The following is a 20,625-nucleotide window of genomic DNA, read 5'->3' on the forward strand; positions in this document are numbered from 1 at the left end:
TAGCATCTGCTAACATTTACCTCGTTTCTTTCCAAGATGGTGCTTATTTTAGTTGGGAATGAGGAGATATTTCATATAACTTGGCTTTAATTTTCTGTGTCTTTAACATATCAAAACCTAATTACAAGGTTAGAGTATGATTTTGCCTTATAGGCATTAAATTACTTACTTTCTATGTACCCCTCACTGCTGAATCTTGATGTTTTCTTAGATTTCTGATATAATTTGTTTTGATTTGATTTGCAGTAAATTGCAAATTATATAATTTTATAATTTGCAGTTGTCCCCATGTGTAATAAGTGTAAAGATACATCCACAGCAAGAAGTCACAGCAGAAAATCAGTGAGCGTATAGATCTTGTGCTCTGATAGTACAGAATTTATTCATTTGTTTGGCGATGTGGATACTGTGGTGAATAAACAAAGTACCTGACCTCAAGGTCTTACCTTTTTGGTAAGAGAGGCAAATTAATAATCAATTACAAAACATAATCATGTGGGTGATCTGTTCTGTTTACAAAAAAAAAAAAAAGCAGAGTAAGGGGATAGAGAGTTCAAACCCATTTAGACAGTAGTTGAAAAGGTTACTTTAAAAGGAGGGAAGTGGTGCTTGCTAGGTTAAGAACAGCTGGAGGCTGGCCTCCTAGGGTGCAAAGTGAATGTTAAGAAGGCAAGACTGGTGGGACACCTGGCTGGCTCAGTTGGTAGAGAATGTGACTCTTGATTTGGGGGTGTGAGTTTGAACTCCACGTTGGATGTAGAGGTTGCTTAAAAAAAAAAAAAAGACAAGACTGGAGAGGTGCATGGGTGCTAAATGGACGTGCAAGGCGAGGGAGGGGCTTAGGATTTGATTGTAGTGTGATTAGAAGAATAGAGCACCGGAGAGTTTGGAGCAAGGAATCTGATATTATCTTACAAATATTTGAAAAGAAATACTCTGGTTGCTAAGTTGAGGCTAGACCATGGAGGGGAAAGAATGGAAACAGGAGACCAGTTAGTCACCCAGGAGAGAGATTATGGGGGGGGGCAGATGTGGGTGTTACTTTAAGAGGGAGGAAAGAGATTGAATTCAGTATATGTTTTGAAGGTAGAACTTGGATTTGCTGCTAAAATGAAAGCGGTGTTTGAGAGAAAGAGATGTTTTTGTCAGGAGTTGGGAAAGACTTGAAGGAAGCAATTTTGAGGTGGGTTTTTGTTTTGTTTTGTTTTTTGTTTTTTTAGTAGGCTCTATGCCCAACATGGGGCTCAAATTCACGATCCTGAGATCAAGAGTGGCTTGCTCTACGAACTGAGTGAGCCAGGCGGCCCAAGTTTAGTTTTTAACATAGAAAGTAAAGAGTTCTGTTTTGGACACATTAAGTACGAGATATCTAAATGGAGATGACATGTAGGCTGCTGGATATATGAGCCTGGAATGCTGGAGAGAGGTCAGGGTGAAAGATATACATCAGTGTATAGAGGCTATTTAAAGCCAAAGGCTGGAAGAGACTGCCCTGGGAAGGAGTATAGAAAGGGAATAGAAAAGCCCAAGGTCAGAGCCCTGGGGCAGCCAACATTTACAATCCTGGGAGAGAAGGACTCAGTGGAAGAGACAGCAAAGGAGCTACCAGCAGGCTGAATGATTCAAAGCAGACTTGTAGAGAGGTACAGCTGTTGTTAAGGTTCAAAGACTGAAAAACAAAATCTTTGTGGGAGAACCACCAAAAGTCCTAAAAGATTGTGAGAGAGGCTAATGTGAACCAAAATGTGACCAGGAAGGACAGGAGATGCAAAGTTTATCATTTCAATGCATGCCCCCAGGGATGTGCCACATCCCTGGGAATAGGATGGCTGACCACTTTCTAAGATGTTGCTCAAGGGCTCCATGTTTAAGAGAGGCTCCTCCATGGGCACCCGTATTCGCTAGGAGAAGGCAACCGAGAGAACACATCTTTTCAAAAACCTATTTTGTTGTCCTGGTTTATGGGGACACTTTATGGAGCTGGCCCCTGGGCCAGGACATAAACAAACAAACAAACAAACAAACAAGGTAATGTCCAATGTCACTTCAGGAAAATTCTCTCTTAAACCTGGCCCACTTTCAGCAACTCCTGTTTCTCAAGGCAGCTGTTGAGCATTCGACTTGGAGATGAAAAGGCTTCTCCCCTCTCCCTTGCTCAATTCCCAGGCTCTCTCTAAACTCAAGGTTAGGTGAGTGTTGCAGTTGTCTGTGTGGCTGCCCTCCTCGCTGGCTCTGTTTGCCTGCACCATGACGCTGCTTCAGTTCCTGGAGGGGACTGCAGGGCAACAGATCAGAGGTGCCAGGAGTGAGCCCAGATGCTCCTGCCTGGAAGATGACAGTGCCAGGCTGTGGCCTCCAACAGCTTCAGAAGGAAGGCGGATTTGCCTTGCTTTTCCCTCTCTTGCCCCTCACCTTGGGAATATTCACTCAAACCATAACAAATGCAGCTACTTAACATTACATAACAATATTAACATATTTTACAGCTAGACAGGCTTTTTCTCTTTTAGCGGATGTTGCAATTTTGGGGCATATATGTATTGAATCACTAAGGGTGTGATTAGGACAGAAGTAATTGGTTACAAACATGTGAAACACTGCATTCAGATGACTGCAGAGTTGCCCAGAAATCACAACCTTTAGTTTATCTGCAGGTTTAGCAATGATAACTATTATTCATAGGATATTTGGATGCTTCTTTCCAAGGAGGGGGAGTGCTGACTCAGAATGAGAGCAAGGAGCATCAGCACCCTAGAGCTTGCTCAAACATCTCTGACATTTCGAATACACATATGGAATCCATTTGTTCTTTCTCTCAACTCGATATAATAGCATCAGGGGGAAAGTTACCAAAATGTTTTGAGACTCCGAAGTAAAATATCTGTGTCATCCAATGTATGCATAAATCCTAGCTCCTTTCTGTATTATTCACCTTCTCCACGGGTTGACCGTAAACCACTTAACACTCAGCCACTGCAGCTCAATTTTGGGGTGTGATGGCAAAACTGTGGGATGTGAAGGCTTTCAAAAAGAATGCGGAATGTCGTTATTGTAGTGGAGAGTAGGCAAGGGACTGGAGCCTTGGGCAAAACTTGTTTCCCATGCTGACTTGGTTTACTGTCCCGTACTGGCTTCCTCTTGACATCATAGGAAGTTTTGTGTTTAATGCTCACCAGTCCCGGGAACAACACAAGTTAATCAATCCCTCTCTGCATACATGTCCCTCTCTCCAGAGATGGCCCCCTGTGGCCAAAAGGCAAACCCCTGGAACTGTTGCAGTTTGGAGAAAGAGTAATTTTTAAACTATGGGTTTGTGTTAAAATTAAGGTCTCCTGTTTTCATGATTTATCTTGCTGTTTCTCCAGCACTTAGGAAGTATCCATTAAGACTGTTATGGATCCTAAGTGTACCTGTTTCCAGCAGATGGCTAGGCTAGGATATAATTTATTTGAAATAGGCTTCTTGAAATGTTCCCATCCCAGTTTGTCCCTCTATGCAAATCTTCCCATTCTATCCCTTACCCTGTTCTCTGCTAGAAAATATCCAGAATCTTGATCTTGAAAGAAACTTTTGTTATTTTTTAAAAAAGATTTTATTTACTTATTAGAGAGCACAAGCAGGGGGAGGGGTAGGGGGAGAGGGAGAAGGACAAGCAGACTCCCTGCTGAGCTGAGAGGTGGACTCTGGGGCTGGGACTCCATCCCAGGACCCCAAGATCATGACCAAAGCCAAAGTCATACACTTAACTGACTGAGCCACCCAGGCGCCCCTAAAGAACTTTGGTTTTACTGAAGCTGGCAAGAGTGGGATTATTCAACATGCTCACTCCCTAATTTCTCCCCAGCATGTGTTGAAATCCTGTTTCATGGACATGCCCTTGAAATTCTGGTAAGCGTGGTCAAGGCCACGTTTTATATTCAATGACACCCACTAAAATGACTGAATGCTGAGTGGACCCAAATCACTGCAGTGACATTAGATGATGCAGTATTTGGCATCTGTAGGTTTGAAGACTAAGAGTTAAATGATGTAGGTTTCCCGCCACCCCCAACTCCAACATTTAGATACTAAATGAATCAGAAGTGAAAGGTACACATATAAAAGAAAACAACGAAAATAGAACGGTAGAATGTCAAGATATATTCTGTTACACAGATGGTTATTGCAGGTGGAAGGCTTGCTCAGTCTCTGGAGGCTGAACAAAAGGAAGAGGGGAAAAACCAAGGGCAGTGCCATTCACAGGCAGGCTGTTCCCCGTGAGCTCCTTCGCTTTCTCCAAAATCGATTTTTCAGTCTAGCCACGCACCTTCAGGTTTGCTACTCTCTCACCCTTGCTTGTCCTTCCTCGCCCCTGACATGTCATTTCCCATCTTCTGGTCCAAAACTCTGAATGAAGAAACCAACTGAAGGAACTTTTAGGCCTCCGATTCCAAATACTAACCGATGCAAGTTGGTTTTAGAGCAAATGCGCCAGCGCTGGAGCGACGAGGATCTTCCTGACTTGCGGCAACGCCCCCACTCCTCCCCCGCGCGGTGACAGTATTCAGGGGTCAGTAGGGAGTGGAGAGGAGCCACTGCCGTAGTCTCAGAGGATGTCTCTTCCTGGTGTTACTGCTGCTGCAGCAGGTTTTTTATTTTTGCACCGCCGCACAATGCAGAAGCCGAGGAAACAGACTACGCCCGAATCCCCAAAGCAGCAAGCATCTGAGCCCCTTTCCCGCTCCCCGCCGGCCCTCGCGCCCCCGGGGAAAGCGAGCCACGCGCCCTTCGCCACCCTCCCCCGCAGTGCACGTGCGCTCCCGGGACAACAGCAGGCGAGGCCTGGGCGCGCCCCCGCCGCCCTCGGCCGCGCGCGCGCTCCGCCCGCCCTCCTCGCGCGTGCTCGTGCCCGCGGCCGCGGCGGCGCGCCTCTTCTCCCCGCTGCGGGCGTCGCGGTTGCAGGAGGAGGCGGAGCGGAGGAGGCGGAGGCTGGGCCGGCGGCGGGCTCCGGCTGGGCGCGCGCCGGCGAGTGGGGCGGGGGCGGTCCGAAGGCGTCCGGGTGGGGGTCTCGGGTACCGCAGGACCGAGTTCCCGGGGCCGACTCCGCCGGGGGAGGGCGAGCGCGGTGCGTGTCGGAGGTGGGGACTCTGAGGCCGCGGCCCGGAGCCCGGCGTCCCCGCCCCCGAGCCTGACGGGGCGGCGAGGCGGGATGAGGCGCTGGCGCGGGGGGCGCCCGGCCGAGCCCCCGCGGCTGCCCTCGGCGGCCAGGCGCTAGGCTCGGCGGCGCGGGCGGTGCTCGGCGGCGGCGGCGGCGAGGAGGAGGAGGAGGGCGTCGGGCCCGGCGCCCGCGGAGGGCAGACACGGAGCGGCGAGCGGGGCGCAGCGACGCCGCGGCGGCGCGGCGGGGCCGCGGGGCTCGGTAAGGCGGGGGCCGCGGGAGGGCCGGGGGCTCCGGTGACGTGGGCAGGCGCCGCAGGGAAGGCTGCGGGGGCCTTGGTTTCCTTTTTAGAAGAAAAATTTTTTTAAAGTAAAGGTTCGGATCGAATGTTCTTAGAAGACCATCTCGGGTTTCCCCCGTACCACCCTCCCCCCGCCCCCGGACTCATTTCTCCAGCCTCCCGGGGTGGACCGCGCTCCGGGTCGACCGCCTCCCGCGCTCACATCTCCAGTTTCCCCACGGCCTGGGCGGACCAGCGGTTCGGACGGATTTTTGGCCTGCTGCAGTGCTTCGCGCCTGAGGCTGAAGTCAGGCAAGAGCCGTGACTCCCAGGGAATGGCCGAGTGGGGGCTCTGGGGACACGGGCGCTCCCAGAGGAGCCGCCGCTCGAGCGTTTCCCTCCGCTGCCCACGGGCGACCTCGCGGTGCCCGCCCCCTGGTGAGCATGGGGCAGGCTGGGCGAGCCGTCTCTGCTCGCAGGGACTCCCTTGGAGTTTTCCCTCTCATCTTTCTAATTGGCTGAACTTGCCGCTACATATTGGACGATACCGGTGACTTTAGTGCCCCCCGAACTCACCCGCCACCCATGTATGTATCTTGCCTTTCTCATTTTTGTTGACTTGAGTAAATATTTATGTTAAAGATTTTCGCGAATAGATCACAACAAACGGCAGGGAGAGAAAGTCAAACCTGATTTCTTAGCTTTAACCTACTTCTGGACCCTTTATAACTTCACCTTCTGTTGCTGAAGCTTAAAGAAGGTGGAGGGGAGAAAACTTACAGCAGGATGTTTGGATGCAGTTTGATAGTTATCTTTTAGGAAATAGAATTTGGATAATTATAATTTTGATCTGCATGCAGAATTGCAATCTGCTTTTAAAGTGCTTCGGGCACTGCATGATGCTACATGGGTAGCTGGCAGCTGGGCCACATTGCATTGTTGTCAGCATCGCTTTTATTTTCCATTCTTTCAGAGTTTTATTTGGCACAGATTTAGACCTTTTAAGTCAGTCTGAATGGAAATAACTTCTGATACACTGGTTGCTTTTGTAAACATTGTCTATATTCCTATTTCTGTTGGAAGAAGAAAAAGCACATGGTACTAGAGTACAGTGGCCAGGAGAGTCCAGAAAATGTGCTAACTTGATTCAGTAATAGGAGTTGTAATATTTTTGGGTAGTGACGGTTCTGATTCATTAATGTATTTTTCCTTATCGGGTAAATTGAAGTCCAACTCGGAATCTTGGTATTTGCTCCTTGGACTTGAGAGTGAAGGAAATAGAAGCTTAATTGCTGCTTCCGCATGACCTCAAAGTTTTTCAAGTACTCATTGGTGTAAATCCTTTTTAATAGGGCTATTCATGAAGATGAGGGATTATGGTGTTCTGATTTCCATTTTCAGGAATATCTGGAGTCTGCTTCATTCCTAAAATTGGATACACAGTGGTGCTTTATAGAGTAGGTCTCTAGAATGGTGTGAGTTTGGAACTGTGCTCAAACCAGTCATCTTCATACCATCGTCCCTATAGCAGTCCATGGAATAAAGCAGCACTTTGGACAGAGACTTGTCCAGCCATAGCTGGTGTGGAGGCCCAGTTTACTGCATGGTCATGCACATTGAGGTGGGCGATAAAGTGTAAGTGGGCCAGAGAGGAAATGTTAGTTGGAGGAACCTTCCCTGGTTATATAACTGTTTTGTTTTCTAGGGGGTGACTAGGAAGCAGCCAGGCAGGTTCAGCTGTCATTAGAGTCTGATGTTGGTTTAAATTCCAGTTGTTCTGTTTCTTTTATTTTCTTTTCCCAACCCCCACATCATTTTCCAGTCATCAGCTGGGTGAGACTTTAATGGCAATACATTGGTCTCCACCTCCCATTCTCTTTCTCTTATTTTCTCTTTAGATGTCTTATTGAGCAGTGTTTTCCCTTTCCAAGCTGGGCCAGGATGTATTGTCTGCACAGTATATATAGATTCACTGTTGACTGTAAATGCATTTAACAAATGTCAAGGAGTAACACCTGTTTTCTTCAGAAGACTGTGGTAGCAGAAGAAAAATGGAACGAAATGAACTAAACATTGTATTTTAAAGATTGTGTTATAAAAAAAAATAAAGATTGTGTTATGTTGTATTTATAGATAATGGCTAACGTTCTTTGAGAGTTTTTAGGATTTAACCTGTTAACGTGAAATCTGATGTCCATGCAAATAGTAAAGAGACAGGAGGACTTGAAACCAGGTCATGGTTGCAGTTCTGCCATTTAGTAGCTGTGTGGCATGGTTCCCTTTGGGCAACTTACGTTCCTGAGCTTGTTTTCCTTATGTACAAAACGGAGATGGGAAGGCTTGCATTGTCTTTCTTAACAGAGTTGTGAAGGATGAGATGAGAGAAGGAATGTGAAAATGCTTTGTAAAATTTTTTATATATGTAAGGTATTACTGTTTTTACATATAAGTTTAGTATTGTTTAAAATATTTTAACGTCAATTTTTTAAAATGCACTTAAGGATGAGAATGTGTTAGATCTCTTCCACTTCCAATTTTCTTTTTTTCCTACTTCCAAAATTTTATGATTCTTTCTTAGGAAATCCATATGTAGTACCTATACTTTGGGATTTTTTTTTTTTTTAAAGATTTTATTTATTTATTTGATGGGGGGCTGTTGGGGGGAGAGCATGTGCACAAGCAGGGTAGTGGCAGGGAGAGGGAGAAGCAGGCTCCCCGTCCCAGCAGAGAGCCTGTCCACGTGGGGCTCGATCCCAGAACCCTGGGATCAGGACCTGAGCTGAAGGCAGATGCCCAACTGACTGAGCCATCCAGGTGCCCCTGTAGTTTTGGATTCTTTGGAATTTTTGATTATTCTGGGACAGATGTCAAGCTTATTGAGACTTTGAGCTTCTTTAAAGTATCAGTTCAAAATAGCAAAGGAGGGGCACCTGGGTGGCTCAGTTGGTTAGGCGTCTGGCTCTTGATATTGGCTCAGCTCATGGTCTCAGGGTCCTGGGATCAGGCCCTGTGTTGGGCTCCACAGGGAGTCTGCTTGAGGATTCTCTTTCTCTCCCTCTCTCCCCCTCTCTTCCTTTCCCTCTCCCTCTCCCCGCCCCCGCTAGCAGTCTTGTCTTTCTAAAATAAATAAATAAGTCTTAAAAAAACAGCCCCCCCCCAAAAAAAAATAAAAAAACAGCCCAAAATGTCAAAGGAGGTTACAGTTAGGATTTGTGAGAAGAACTGTTTAGTAAAAAAAAATATTTTCTATTTGTCTGAATTATTTAGTATAGAAGTTGGCAGAATTCACTCTGCAGGCCAAATGTGGCCCACAGTTTGTTTTTGGATGGCCTACGAGCTAAGAATGATTTAAAAATTTTATTTTATTATTTTTTTTAACAAGCAGCAAGTATTTATTAAGCCTCTTGATTTAAAAATTTTAAATGATTGGAAAAAAAAAAGAACATTTCATAGCATGTACCAAGTTATATGAAATTCAAATGTCAGTGTCCATAAATAAAGTTTTACTAGAACACTGTCATGCTCATTTGTTTGTGTATTGCCTGTGGCTGCATTGGCACTACAACAGCAGAGTTCTTGCAGCAGAGACATTATGGCCTGCAAAGCCTAAAATATTTATGCTCTAGCCCTTTATAGAAAAAGTTGGCCAACCCCTGATTTAGGATTTAAAATCTTTTTGCTTTACTTAGCACAAGCCTTATTTCCTATCAGAGCATTATAGGGGTTAAGACCCCTGGAAAGGTGCTCATTTTTGCTTTGGAGCCACATAGACTTACATTTGTATACCAGCTGTGATATTTACAAACTTTGATCCTGGACAGACTAATTAACATCTTGGTGCCTCAGGTACCTCTTTGATTGAGAATAACAATAGAATCTGTCTTAGAAGTTGTAATGATGATTAAATAAAATGATACTTGTCAATGCGTAACACAATATAAGCATATAGTAAGCACTCAGTGAGTCACAGATGATGATTATAATGATGATGATTAAATATGTCTAAAATATTGTAGGTCACCTTTGCCCCTGTATTACAGAGTTGTTTTCGTGAGTGTTATGCTACTTGTTACTGAATTTTCTCCTTACTGAAACCATTAGTTTAGTTAACAACTGATAATTGGAATAACTTGAGAAATTTCCCATAAATTGTACTGTATTTTTATTTTTTATTTTTATTTTAATTTTTAAAGATTTTATCTATTTATTTGACAGACACAGCGAGAGAGGGAACACAAGCAAGGGGAGTGTGAGGGGGGAAGCAGGCTTACTGCCGAGCAGGGAGCCTGATGCGGGGCTCGATCCCAGGACCCTGGGATCATGACCTGAGCCGAAGGCAGATGCTTAACAGCTGAGCCACCCAGGTGCCCCTGTACTGTATTTTTATTAATCACTTGCTTATTTAGATGGTTAAAATGGTTGGAAAGAAAATTCTGCTGTATTTTTTGGAGATCCTGGTTCTTAAGCATTCCCTGGTACTGTTCTATGTTTGCAGACAATTTAAATACCACTTCTAATTTGGTACTGGTATTTTTTTTTTTTTTTTTAAAGAAAGATATGTGAGAAAAACCGATTTTAATGAGGCCAGGGTGTTAGATAACTTTCCTTACATGTGTGACACTCTATGTTTCCCTTATGATTTGCATTAGCATTTCTATAACATCTTCAGAGTTGAAATAATAAAACAATATTTTTTTTCTAAAGGTAGACCTAGTTTACTCTCCAGGGGCTTTGATCCTAAGCTGCTTTTTGAAGTATTTGGTTTAAATTATTTTACAATTGAGAAATTGGATGTGCTTTTCAACTTCAAGTGCTGGTTTATTTAACATGAGTACCAAATTAAGAGTGAGCAAATAAAGATCATTGTTCTAATGGAGTTAAACAAAACAGAATTGGGGTCATTGTGGCTCTTGCATTCCTGCAAATCATGCAGTTTCTGCCTTGGATGATGCTTAAGTGCAGTGGGATGATCCAAGGGAGATAAGGAAGGACATTAATGTCCCCACACTCTCCTTGGTAGAACAGGGGGATAGAAGCAGAAGGGCCCTCCTGATAAAACCATAGAGCAGCAGTATCTGGAAAACTGAAGTGCAGGCTTCTAATTGTAGCCCCTAAAAAAAAAAGGTGGAAGCCTAAAGAAGACTCAGTGTCATGAGGAGACAATGTTTTGTCTTAAGGTTAAAACAAACAATAAAACAAACCAGAGGTTATCTAGAGAGATGAAGTTTGAGAGTGACTATTCCCCAAGGTAGTAAAATGTAGAGATTTAGTAAAATAGATGTTTATAGTTTCACAGTATACCTGGACAAGGGTATTGAAAGGAAATTGTTTTAGGACAGTTAAAAGGGAATGAGAAATGAGGTGTTTGGTTTAATTTCGTATAACAAATATAAGAACCAGAATGCTCAGAGTGGAAGTAAAATTCTGGTTTTCAGAGAGATCCTATTATTTGGCTTATGGTTATATATCCATTTACTATCTTATACTGTGGATTATAATGTACATTAATATTGGAGGTTGCAGAGATTGAAAGCATTGAGAGGAAAAGCATGCATGACCTATGCATGATGAAGGGTTATGGTATGTTTACATTGTCTTTATCAGGAAAAAAAAAGCACTCTACTCTGGGTAAGAATTCTAAAGTTAGGTATTCCATTTCTTTATCTTTAAATAGTAAAATCTTATTATCTGGGGTTCAGTCTTATAATCTCGGATAAGGCATGATCGTGACTTCATTTTTTTTTTTTTAAAGATTTTATTTATTTGACAGAGAGACAGCCAGCCAGAGAGGGAACACAAGCAGGGGGAGTGGGAGAGGAAGAAGCAGGCTTCCAGCGGAGGAGCCCGATATGGGGCTCGATCCCATAATGCCAGGATCACGCCCTGAGCTGAAGGCAGATGCTTAACGACTGCGCTACCCAGGCGCCCCGTGACTTCATTGTTTTTATTCCCTTGTGTGTAGGATAGAGAACCTGACAGTCCTTATTAGTTGTTTTATATCCAGTAGTCTTCCAGATTCAATAGCAGTGCTGGCCCCAGTAGGATGAGGGAAACCAAATCTCTTTTATCAGTGAACTGAAAAGTATCAATTGAGTTGAGTACCTACTATGTATTTTGCACCATGCTCAACGCAGTGGAGAATAGATATTTAAAAAGGGCATTGAGTCTCTACTCCCAGGAAGTGTTCATTTCATTGGAAAGATAACTCTGTTATGAAAAAGAATATTGTAAAAAAGTAGGCAAAAGGACAGGGGGATGATCCTTGATGTGGCAGTTTGAGGACTTACGATGTACTGTTGGGAGAGGATACTTTGTGGCCTTGAACATTTGTAAAATGAGCCTAGTAGACTCCCTTCAGCTCTGAAATTTGGTCATATTTTTTTGAACAGAGCAGCAGCTATCTGAATCAGCTTGTCAGGAGGCAGCCCATGTGAACTGTTCAGTCCAGGCCAGATTTTTACACTCATTCTGTGCAATAGCTTGATTTACTAGACGCTGGAAAAGGGTTACTTAAATTTCCTGGAAATGCATTCAGGGGACAACCTTTCTCATGAAAAGTCAAGCATTTGAAAAGTCAACCATTTGAGAAGTGGTAAGGTACAAGTGTCCCTGCTTCTGAGGCAGTAAATTTGTGTCTTGGATCTCATTCATTTTTACTTTCTTAAGGCCTTCACTTCTGCAATTATGTTCTTCTGTAAATTATTCTCCTTACTGGATCATCTCTTTTTGTATGCTGACATGCCTTATATTACGTGGACCAGTGATGATTAGTCATTCACCCAGTGACATTCTCTGCATCTTCCTTTCAGGACCCTCAGGTTTTATCTGGGCACATGGCTGCCCTACTGGACTACATTTTCTTGACCTTGTCTTACAGCTAAGTGTGGTCATGTGATGAAATTTTGGCTAAATGGATGTGACTGGAAGTGACGTGTATGATGTGGGCCATGGCTTTAGAAAAGAAGCTAGTTGCTTTCTATTCCTTTTTTCCCCCTTTGGTTGAGGATGGTGTAGTGCTGGTGCATGTGATTCAGCCTTACAGGTGCAAGCAACATTTTAGTGGGAGAAGGATCAGTAAGATGGATCCTTGGATGGTCTTGTGGAGCAGAGCCACCTAGTAGCAGTGAACTGCTCATTTATCTTCAGATGGTTAAGTGAGAGAGGAATCAAATTCTATCTTGTTTGAACCACTAATATCTTAACTGAATAAATAATTTCTCTTAAACCACCTTTTTCTCTACCTTATGATTTCCTTCAGCTGTTAATCGATTTCTTTGATCCCTGTGCAGGAACAGTTGTTTATATTTACCATGTCCTCTTCCTCACCACTCATTCTCTTCTTTAGCCTGATCCGTTTGAGCTCTTGTTCCAGCACTCTATGAAATTGGTTTTTCCCCCAGTTTCATTGAGAAATAATTGACATCACTGTGTAAGTTTAAGCCTACACATAGAGCATGATGTTTTGATTTATGTATGTTGTGAAATGATTGCCATAAGAGGTTCAGCTAACATTCATCTTCTCTTATAGATACAATAAAAAGAAGAAAAGTTCTCTTTATAATGAGAGCTCTTAGGAATTACTATCTTAACACCTTTCCTATATATCCTACAGCAGTGTTAGCTGTCCTCATCATGTTGTACATGACATCCCTAGAACTTATTTATCTTATAACTGAAAGTTAGTACCTATTTTTTTTAAAGATTTTATTTATTTATTTGACAGAGAGAGAGAAACAGCCAGCAAGAGAGGGAGCACAATCAGGGGGAGTGGGAGAGGAAGAAGCAGGCTCCCAGCAGAGGAGCCCAATGCAGGGCTCGATCCCAGGACCCCCGGATCACACCCTGAGCCGAAGGCAGACGCTTAACGACTAAGCCACCCAGGCGCCCCGGAAGTTAGTACCTTTTGACCACCTTCCTCCAATCTCCCCTCCCCCCATTCCGACTTCTGGTAACCAAAAGTCTTCTCTCTTTTTCTCTGAGCTTGGGGTTTTTAAATATAATTTAATTTTTCTAAGATTTTTGCATGTAAGTGAGATCATAGAGTATTTATCTTTCTCTGACTTATCTCACTTAGCATAATGCCCTTGAGGTCATCCATGTTGTTGCCACTGGTAGATTTTCTTGTTGTTGTTGTTTATGGCTGAATAATACTGCACTGTATATATATCACAGCTTTTTTATCCATTCATCTATTGATGGACACATAAGTTGTTTCCATGTCTTAGCTATTGTAAATAATGCTGTAGTGAATGTGGGGGTGCAGCTATCTTTTCCAGCCAGTGTTTTTGTTACCTTTGGATCTGTTCCCAGAAGTGGAATTGCTGGATCATATGGTAGTGCTATTTTTATTTTTTTGAGGATCCTCCATACTGGTTTTCATAATGGCTGTACCATTAGTCCCACCAGGAGTGCACAAGGATTCCCTTTTCTCCACCTCCATACCAGCATTTGTTATCTCTTGTCTTTTTGATGATGGCTATTCGAACAGGTGTGAGGTGAGATCTCATGTGTGTGTGGTTTTAATTTGCATTTCCCTAATGACTACTGATTTTGAACATCTGTTCATGTACTTGTTGGCCTTTTGTATATTTCTTTGGAGAAATGTCTATTCAGGGACTTTGCCCATTTTTTAACTGGGTTGGTTATTTACTTATTTATTTGCTATTGAGTTGTAGGAGTTCTTGACATGTTTTGGATATTATCTCCTTATCAAATACATGGTTTGTAAACCCATTTTTCCATTCTGTATGTTGTCTTCACTTTGATGGTTTCTTTAGCTGTGGAGAAACTTTTTAGTTTGTTGTAGTCCCACTTGATTATTTTTGATTTTGTTGCTTGTGCTTTAGGTGACTATGATGGCTTTAGATTTATAGTATAGCTTGAAATCAGGAAGTGTGATGTCTCCTTTTTTGTTCTTCTTTTGTAGGATTTCTTTGGTTATTTGGGATCTTTTGTGATGATTTTGTATAAATTTCAGGAGTGTTTTGTCAACTACTGTAAAACATGCCTATGGAATCTTGATAGGGATTGTATTGAACCTAAAAATGGCTTTTGGTAGTATTGATATTTTAACAGTGTTAATTCTTCCAGTCCATGGATATGGGCTACCTTTCCATTTATTTGTGTCTTTCGTTTCTTTTGTCAATGTCTTGTAGTTTTCAGTGTAGAGATCTTTCACCTTCTTGGTTAAATTTGTGTGTAAATATTTTATTGTTTTTGATGTAAGTGGAATTGATTGATTTCTCTGTCAGAGTTTTTGTTGTTAGTGTATAGAAACACACTGATTTTTGTATAATGATTTTGTATCCTGCAACTTTACTGAATTCATTGATTAGATCTAACAGTTTTTGATTAAGTCTTTAGGATTTTCTAAATATATGCGGATAGAGACAACTTCACTTCTTCCTTTCTAATTCTGATACCTTGTTTTCTTTTTCTTGTCTGATTGCTCTAGCTAGGACTTCTGGTACTGTGTTGAATAGGAGTGGTGAGAGTGGGCACCCTTGTGTTGTTCCTGATCTTAGAGAAAAAGCTTTCATCCTTTCACCATTGAGTATTATGTTAACTGTGGGCTTGTCATATATAGCCTTTATTATGTTGAGGTATGCTCCTTCTATGCCTAATTTCTTAAGAGTTTTTATCATGGATGGATGTTGAATTTTGTCAAATGCTTTTTCAGTGTCTTTTAGATGATCGTATTTTTTTTTTTTTCATTCTTTTAATGTGACGTATCTCATTGATTGATTTGTGAATGTTGAACCATCCTTACATCCCAGGGATAAATCCCACTTCATCATTGTGAATGATCCTTTTAATGTGCTGCTGAAATTAGTTTATTAGCATTATAGTAAGAATTTTTGCATCTATATTCATCCAGGGACATCGTCCTGTAGTTTTCTACTAGTGTCTATTTCTGGTTTTGATGTCAGGATACTGCTGACCTTGTAAAATGAGTTTGGGAGTCTTCCCTTCTCTTCAGTTTTTTGGAAGAGTTTGAGAAGGATTGGTGTTAGTCTTCTTTAAATGTTTGGTAAAATTCACCAGTGAAGCCATTTGCTCCTGGGCCTTTCTTCATCAAGATATTTTTGATTCAGTCTCCTTACTAGTAATTGATGTCTGCACAGATTTTCTGGTTCAGGCTTGGTAAATTGTATTTTTCTGAGAATTTTTCCATTTTTTCTAAGTTGTTTGTTCAGTTTGTTGGTATGTAATTGTTCATATGAAATTGTTTTTAATCAAAGCTGCAGTGACCTGTCTCACCAAAGCCAGTGATCGGTTCAGTGTCTACATATTATTGATCTCTCACCAGCATTTCACATTGGTCGACTAACTTCCTCTGACCACCTTGCTATTCATTCCTTGTGTCTTTTTGCCAGCTTATCTCTAGCTCCCTAACTGCCTCCCTAAAATTTGGAGTGTCCCTGGACACTCAAAAAAATTTGGAGTATCTCCTCAAGTGATTTCATCCATTTTCATGGTTTCAAATACCACTTATATGCTGAAGAGTCTCAAATTCCCATCTCTAGTACTGATTTTTCTTTTCTTGAGCTCAAGGTTCCTCTAGCTCCATTCTTCCACTTGGATGTCTAATAGACGCTTTGAATGTAACATGAACAAAGCAGAACTATGCATTATTCTTTCTTACTCCTCTCACCACCTCTCCCAAGTCTTTGCTTTCTCAAGAAGTGGCACCACCATCTGCCTAGTGGTGCAGGCCCATGAAGTCATCCTTAACTTAAACATCCTTAAATGTTGTTTGTTGATGACAGAGGGGCCTGAGTCCATCATGGGAATGGAAGACAAGGTTTTCAGCGATAATGGTAAATCAGAAGATCCAACTGGGAACAGTAGGGAAGGTTATGATTTTCTGGAGGAAGGGCAAAAAAATCCCTGAGGCAAGTCTGCTTTAGCCTTTATTTTGTAGTTAATTTTGTAGAATAGAGAAATTTACCTCCATTTTTGTGAGAAAGCACATGAGAAGAGTAAGCTGACAGCAGGAACTTTTTAAGAAAGAAAGGTTATCTCAGGTTAAACTTTCATTTTGCCTTGTGTTTCATACCAGTTATCTCTGCATGTTCGTAAAGCTACATGTTCATAAGATCATTGAATACTGCAATTATGTCAGCTTCTAGGGAATATGTGGTCTTAGCTTTCTCCAAAATCAGAATTCCTTCTACATTATCTTTGGAAGATAATTGTCTGCCCTCTACTTCCGTATTTGCAACGCCTGATGTTGCAAACCGTAACTCAGTTACATGACCGCCCAACTCTTCAAAAAGAGTCTTATTGTTTAAAGATTATTCATTATATTAAAGTGGAATGTACTTTCCTGCACTTCCAGTACAACACAGATCTGCTTTATTTTTCTCATGATAGCTTTTTAGCTGTCATGTGAAAAATGGGTGGTTCTTTTATCTTCCCACCAGCCTTTTCTCTTTCTAGGCTAAATGTACGCCTTTTCTTCAATTTTTCCTCATATGACAAGGGATTTAGATCCTTTTCCTGGCCCATCCCTAACATTTTTGGGACTCAGGGCAGGAATCCAAATGGAAGTCCATATGCCATATGTCTAAAAATGTACAAGTTACAAATCAAGCTTACTGATAAAGATGTTCCATTTGCCTACCTTTATAAATAAAACTTCATAATGACCTAAAATCAGAGTCAAAGGGGGAATTCTCAGACTGTGTTTTATGCCAGAACATAGTGAAGTGCAAAGAACCAGCCTCTGACCTGACATCCCTTTTCACTCCAGGTTCCTTGCACAAGGGACTTTGTCCTTGCACATAGAGGGATGTGCATCCCCACATACCTTTCACACAGCAACTTTTTTTTTTAAGTTTATTTATTTGTTTATTTTAGTAATTTCTACATTTAATGTGAGCTCAGACTCATGACCTCAAGATCAAGAGTTGCATGCTCTTCCCTCCTGTGCTATCCAGGCGCCCCTGCACAGCAACTTTTTGACCATCCGTTGGGCCTACGGCTATAAATACTGATGGTAGAGTCATCTGCCCTTGGGAGGAAAAACTTGGGGAAGAGGCCTGAGCAGACCTGTAATAGGCAGGAGATTCTGGGGTCCTGGGTAAGAGGAAGGCTGGGGTGTGTAGGCTTCGGTTGTGTATCCTTTTAGGCCCTGAGAACAACTGGCCCATGGTTAAGGGTGTGGCCAGTGGGGGGCCAGTGCATGGCCCTCCAAGGATCCAGGCCTAGGGTGGGGGATCCAATTGCCTAGGTCCAAGGTAGTCCTGTTCTGTCACAGTCAGACTTTGGTCTTCATTCTGTTTGCCACTGCTGGTTATTGTGGAAAGTGTTACATTCCCTCTTACAGTGCTCCACATTAGACATGTTGTTTTAATTAGAGCTTCTTTAACCAGTGTGCCAGACAATTCTTTGAATGTGTTACAGATGGGCCAGACGTACTGATTTCCTGAGTCCTCAGAGAGGATGGTCAGTGACAGTGGTAAGAGCTTCAAGGCTGATCATTATTGGCCGCCAACAGCATGGCTTATTTACCTCTGTGTCTGTACCAGTACTTTCATTTTCTGTATGTGTCATGAGTGAAAAAGATTGGGAAACCCAGCTCTAGACTGATGAACCGTCACTCTGCAGGTCTCATAGTATGGAGTGTTTTGCATACAGCTTTAATAGCATTTCTTATCACATTATTTGGTATGCCTGACAGTGTTGGAGGTGTCAAAGTAGGTTTGTGCCCTGCTTATTAATGAGGATATAGATGTAGGTTAAGTGGCTTAATGTAGCTACATATTCTCAGTCAAGTAGGGCAGTTGAAACTAGAACTCCGTTCTTCTGACTCTTATTTTGGTATATTCTCTCTACTAACCCAAATTGGCTTTCATGTATTTTTTTTGGACAGCCTATCACTTCTGGTTCATTTAGGGCATGCAGGCAATTACATTTTTGTAGTTTTTCTATCCCAACTTGTGTAACGTCATCTGCCTTTGTTGATATAATTTTTAACTGAAAGACTCAGTTAAAGACTCTATTAAAAGGTTTTTCTTTTCTTGTTGTTTTTTTTGCTGTTTAATTGATCCATCGTTTTGAAACTTGAGTTTCTGTATTATTCATTTTGATAGCTCTTGTCCCTAATTAGTGTCATATTTATGCTTAACTCTTGAATGACATGGGTTTGAACTGCACAGGTCCACTTATGTGCAGATTTTTAAAAATAAATACAGTATAGTACTGTAAATATATTTTTCTTATGATTTTCTTAATAACACTTTCTCTAGCTTTATTGGAAGAATACAGCATTAATATATATTAATTGACTGTGTTTTGTTTTTTTTTTTAAGATTTTATTTATTTATTTGACAGAGAGAGACAGCGAGAGAGGGAACACAGCAGAGGGAGTGGGAGAGGGGGAAGCAGGCCTCCCGCCAAGCAGGGAGCCTGATGCTGGGCTCGATCCTAGGACCTTGGGATCATGACCTGAACCAAAGGCAGATGCTTAACGACTGAGCCGCCCAGGTGCTGCAATTGACTGTGTTATTGGTAAGGCTTCTGGTCAGTAGTAGGCCATTCGCAGTTAAGTTTTTGGGGAGTCAAAAGTTATATCTGACTTTGTGGGGGGTTGTGCCCTTATTAACTCCTGTATTGCTCAAGGGTCAGCAGTGATGTTTGTTCAGAATGGTTACCTCTGAGTTGTTTATAAAAGGTTAGATTACATTAAGGCAGGAGAATGTACAATATATTTTAGAAATATTTTTTTCATAAAGCAGTTATGAAAAAAAAGTTCTAGCACTTAAAGCTAAATTTATTACTTTTTATTTAGTGTCCATTCTGTATTGATCTTTACAAATGTTATTTTATTTAAACCTTAGAAAAATGTGGTCATTTGCTCAGGTTACCCAACTAAATGAGGGATTGATTCAGAATTCAAATCTAGGTATGTTTGACCTCAAAATTTTCCTCAGTGTTACTCTTTTAAGTATTGTGAAATGACTTCTAAACATTTAACTTGGGCTGGGAAAGAGATGTGTTCCAGATTTATATTCTTTTTTTTTTTTTTTTAAGATTTTATTTTTCAAATAATCTGTCCATCCATCATGGGGCTTGAATTTATAACCCTGAGATCAGGAGTCGCACGTATAACCCAACCGGCCAGGTGCTCCTCAGATTTATATTCTTATATTTAGAATAATGAATTCTGTAATATTACTCATGCATGTTCCCTACTCCCCCAAAGAATTATCTGGTCTAAATGTCAGTAGTGCTGAGGTTAAGAAACCCTGTTCTAAGGGTTTTAAGTAGTCAAGGTTTTACTTTGAATGTGGGTGCTTTTATATTTAGCTGACTATCATGATGATAGGTATTAGAGCGTATGAGCAATACAGAACTCCTTGTGCCTCTGTAGTCTATATTCTTAATTTGTCTGCCTCCCTACTTGGGAGCAGGTGGTCAGTGAGAGGAGAGCATGGTGTTTATCCATTTCAATTCTGTGTTTCCTCTAGAGAATCTGAGATTTAATCCTAAAGGCTTTCTGAGTGGCAAAGATTGGGCTTTTTATGTTTAAATGCTTACTTTTATTAGAACTTTTTATGGGGAAAAAAAACTTGTGAAGCATAAGCAACTAAACTTGGCTTTCATGTATCAACTTGCTAGCCAAGATAATTTCTATAAGGAGTTCTATTTGTTGGTTAAACCACAGTTTTGAAGGAATGGTTGCTTAGTATTCTTATATAAGTTCTGTCTCTTTCCTCTTTTTCTTGAGTTTCAAGGTATGACCAGAGTGTCATAGTAGCACTTTTCTGAATTTCTTCACATTAGCTTTCCCAGACTTAGATTTTGTGTTCCTTTGATCTAGATTGCCGTACCTACCTCCTTAAACTTAAGTTTCATTGTGTCTCTCTAACCAACCAAGAATTACAGGTTTCCTAGTCCTACTATACTTATTAAATTCTCTGGCTTGTTTTTCAAGGAAATCTTCTTTATAATCCTCACTTCAGGATTTGGCTTCACTAAGTGCTAAATATGTCTTATTAATATTATAAACTGCCAACATTATTTAATTATTACTGAAATGCCAGGAAGTATTCTTAAGCCCCTTGCATCTAATATTGGCTTAATCATCACAGTTGCCCCATGAAGTAGTTACTCATACTAACTTGTTTATATTGTGGTGAAATTTACCTAACAAAATTTGCCATCTTAACCATTTTTTGGTGTGTAGTTCAGTAAAGTATAT

The sequence above is a fragment of the Ursus maritimus genome, unplaced genomic scaffold (assembly GCF_017311325.1).
Source record: "Ursus maritimus isolate PB19 unplaced genomic scaffold, ASM1731132v1 scaffold_16, whole genome shotgun sequence".
Taxonomy (NCBI): domain Eukaryota; kingdom Metazoa; phylum Chordata; class Mammalia; order Carnivora; family Ursidae; genus Ursus; species Ursus maritimus.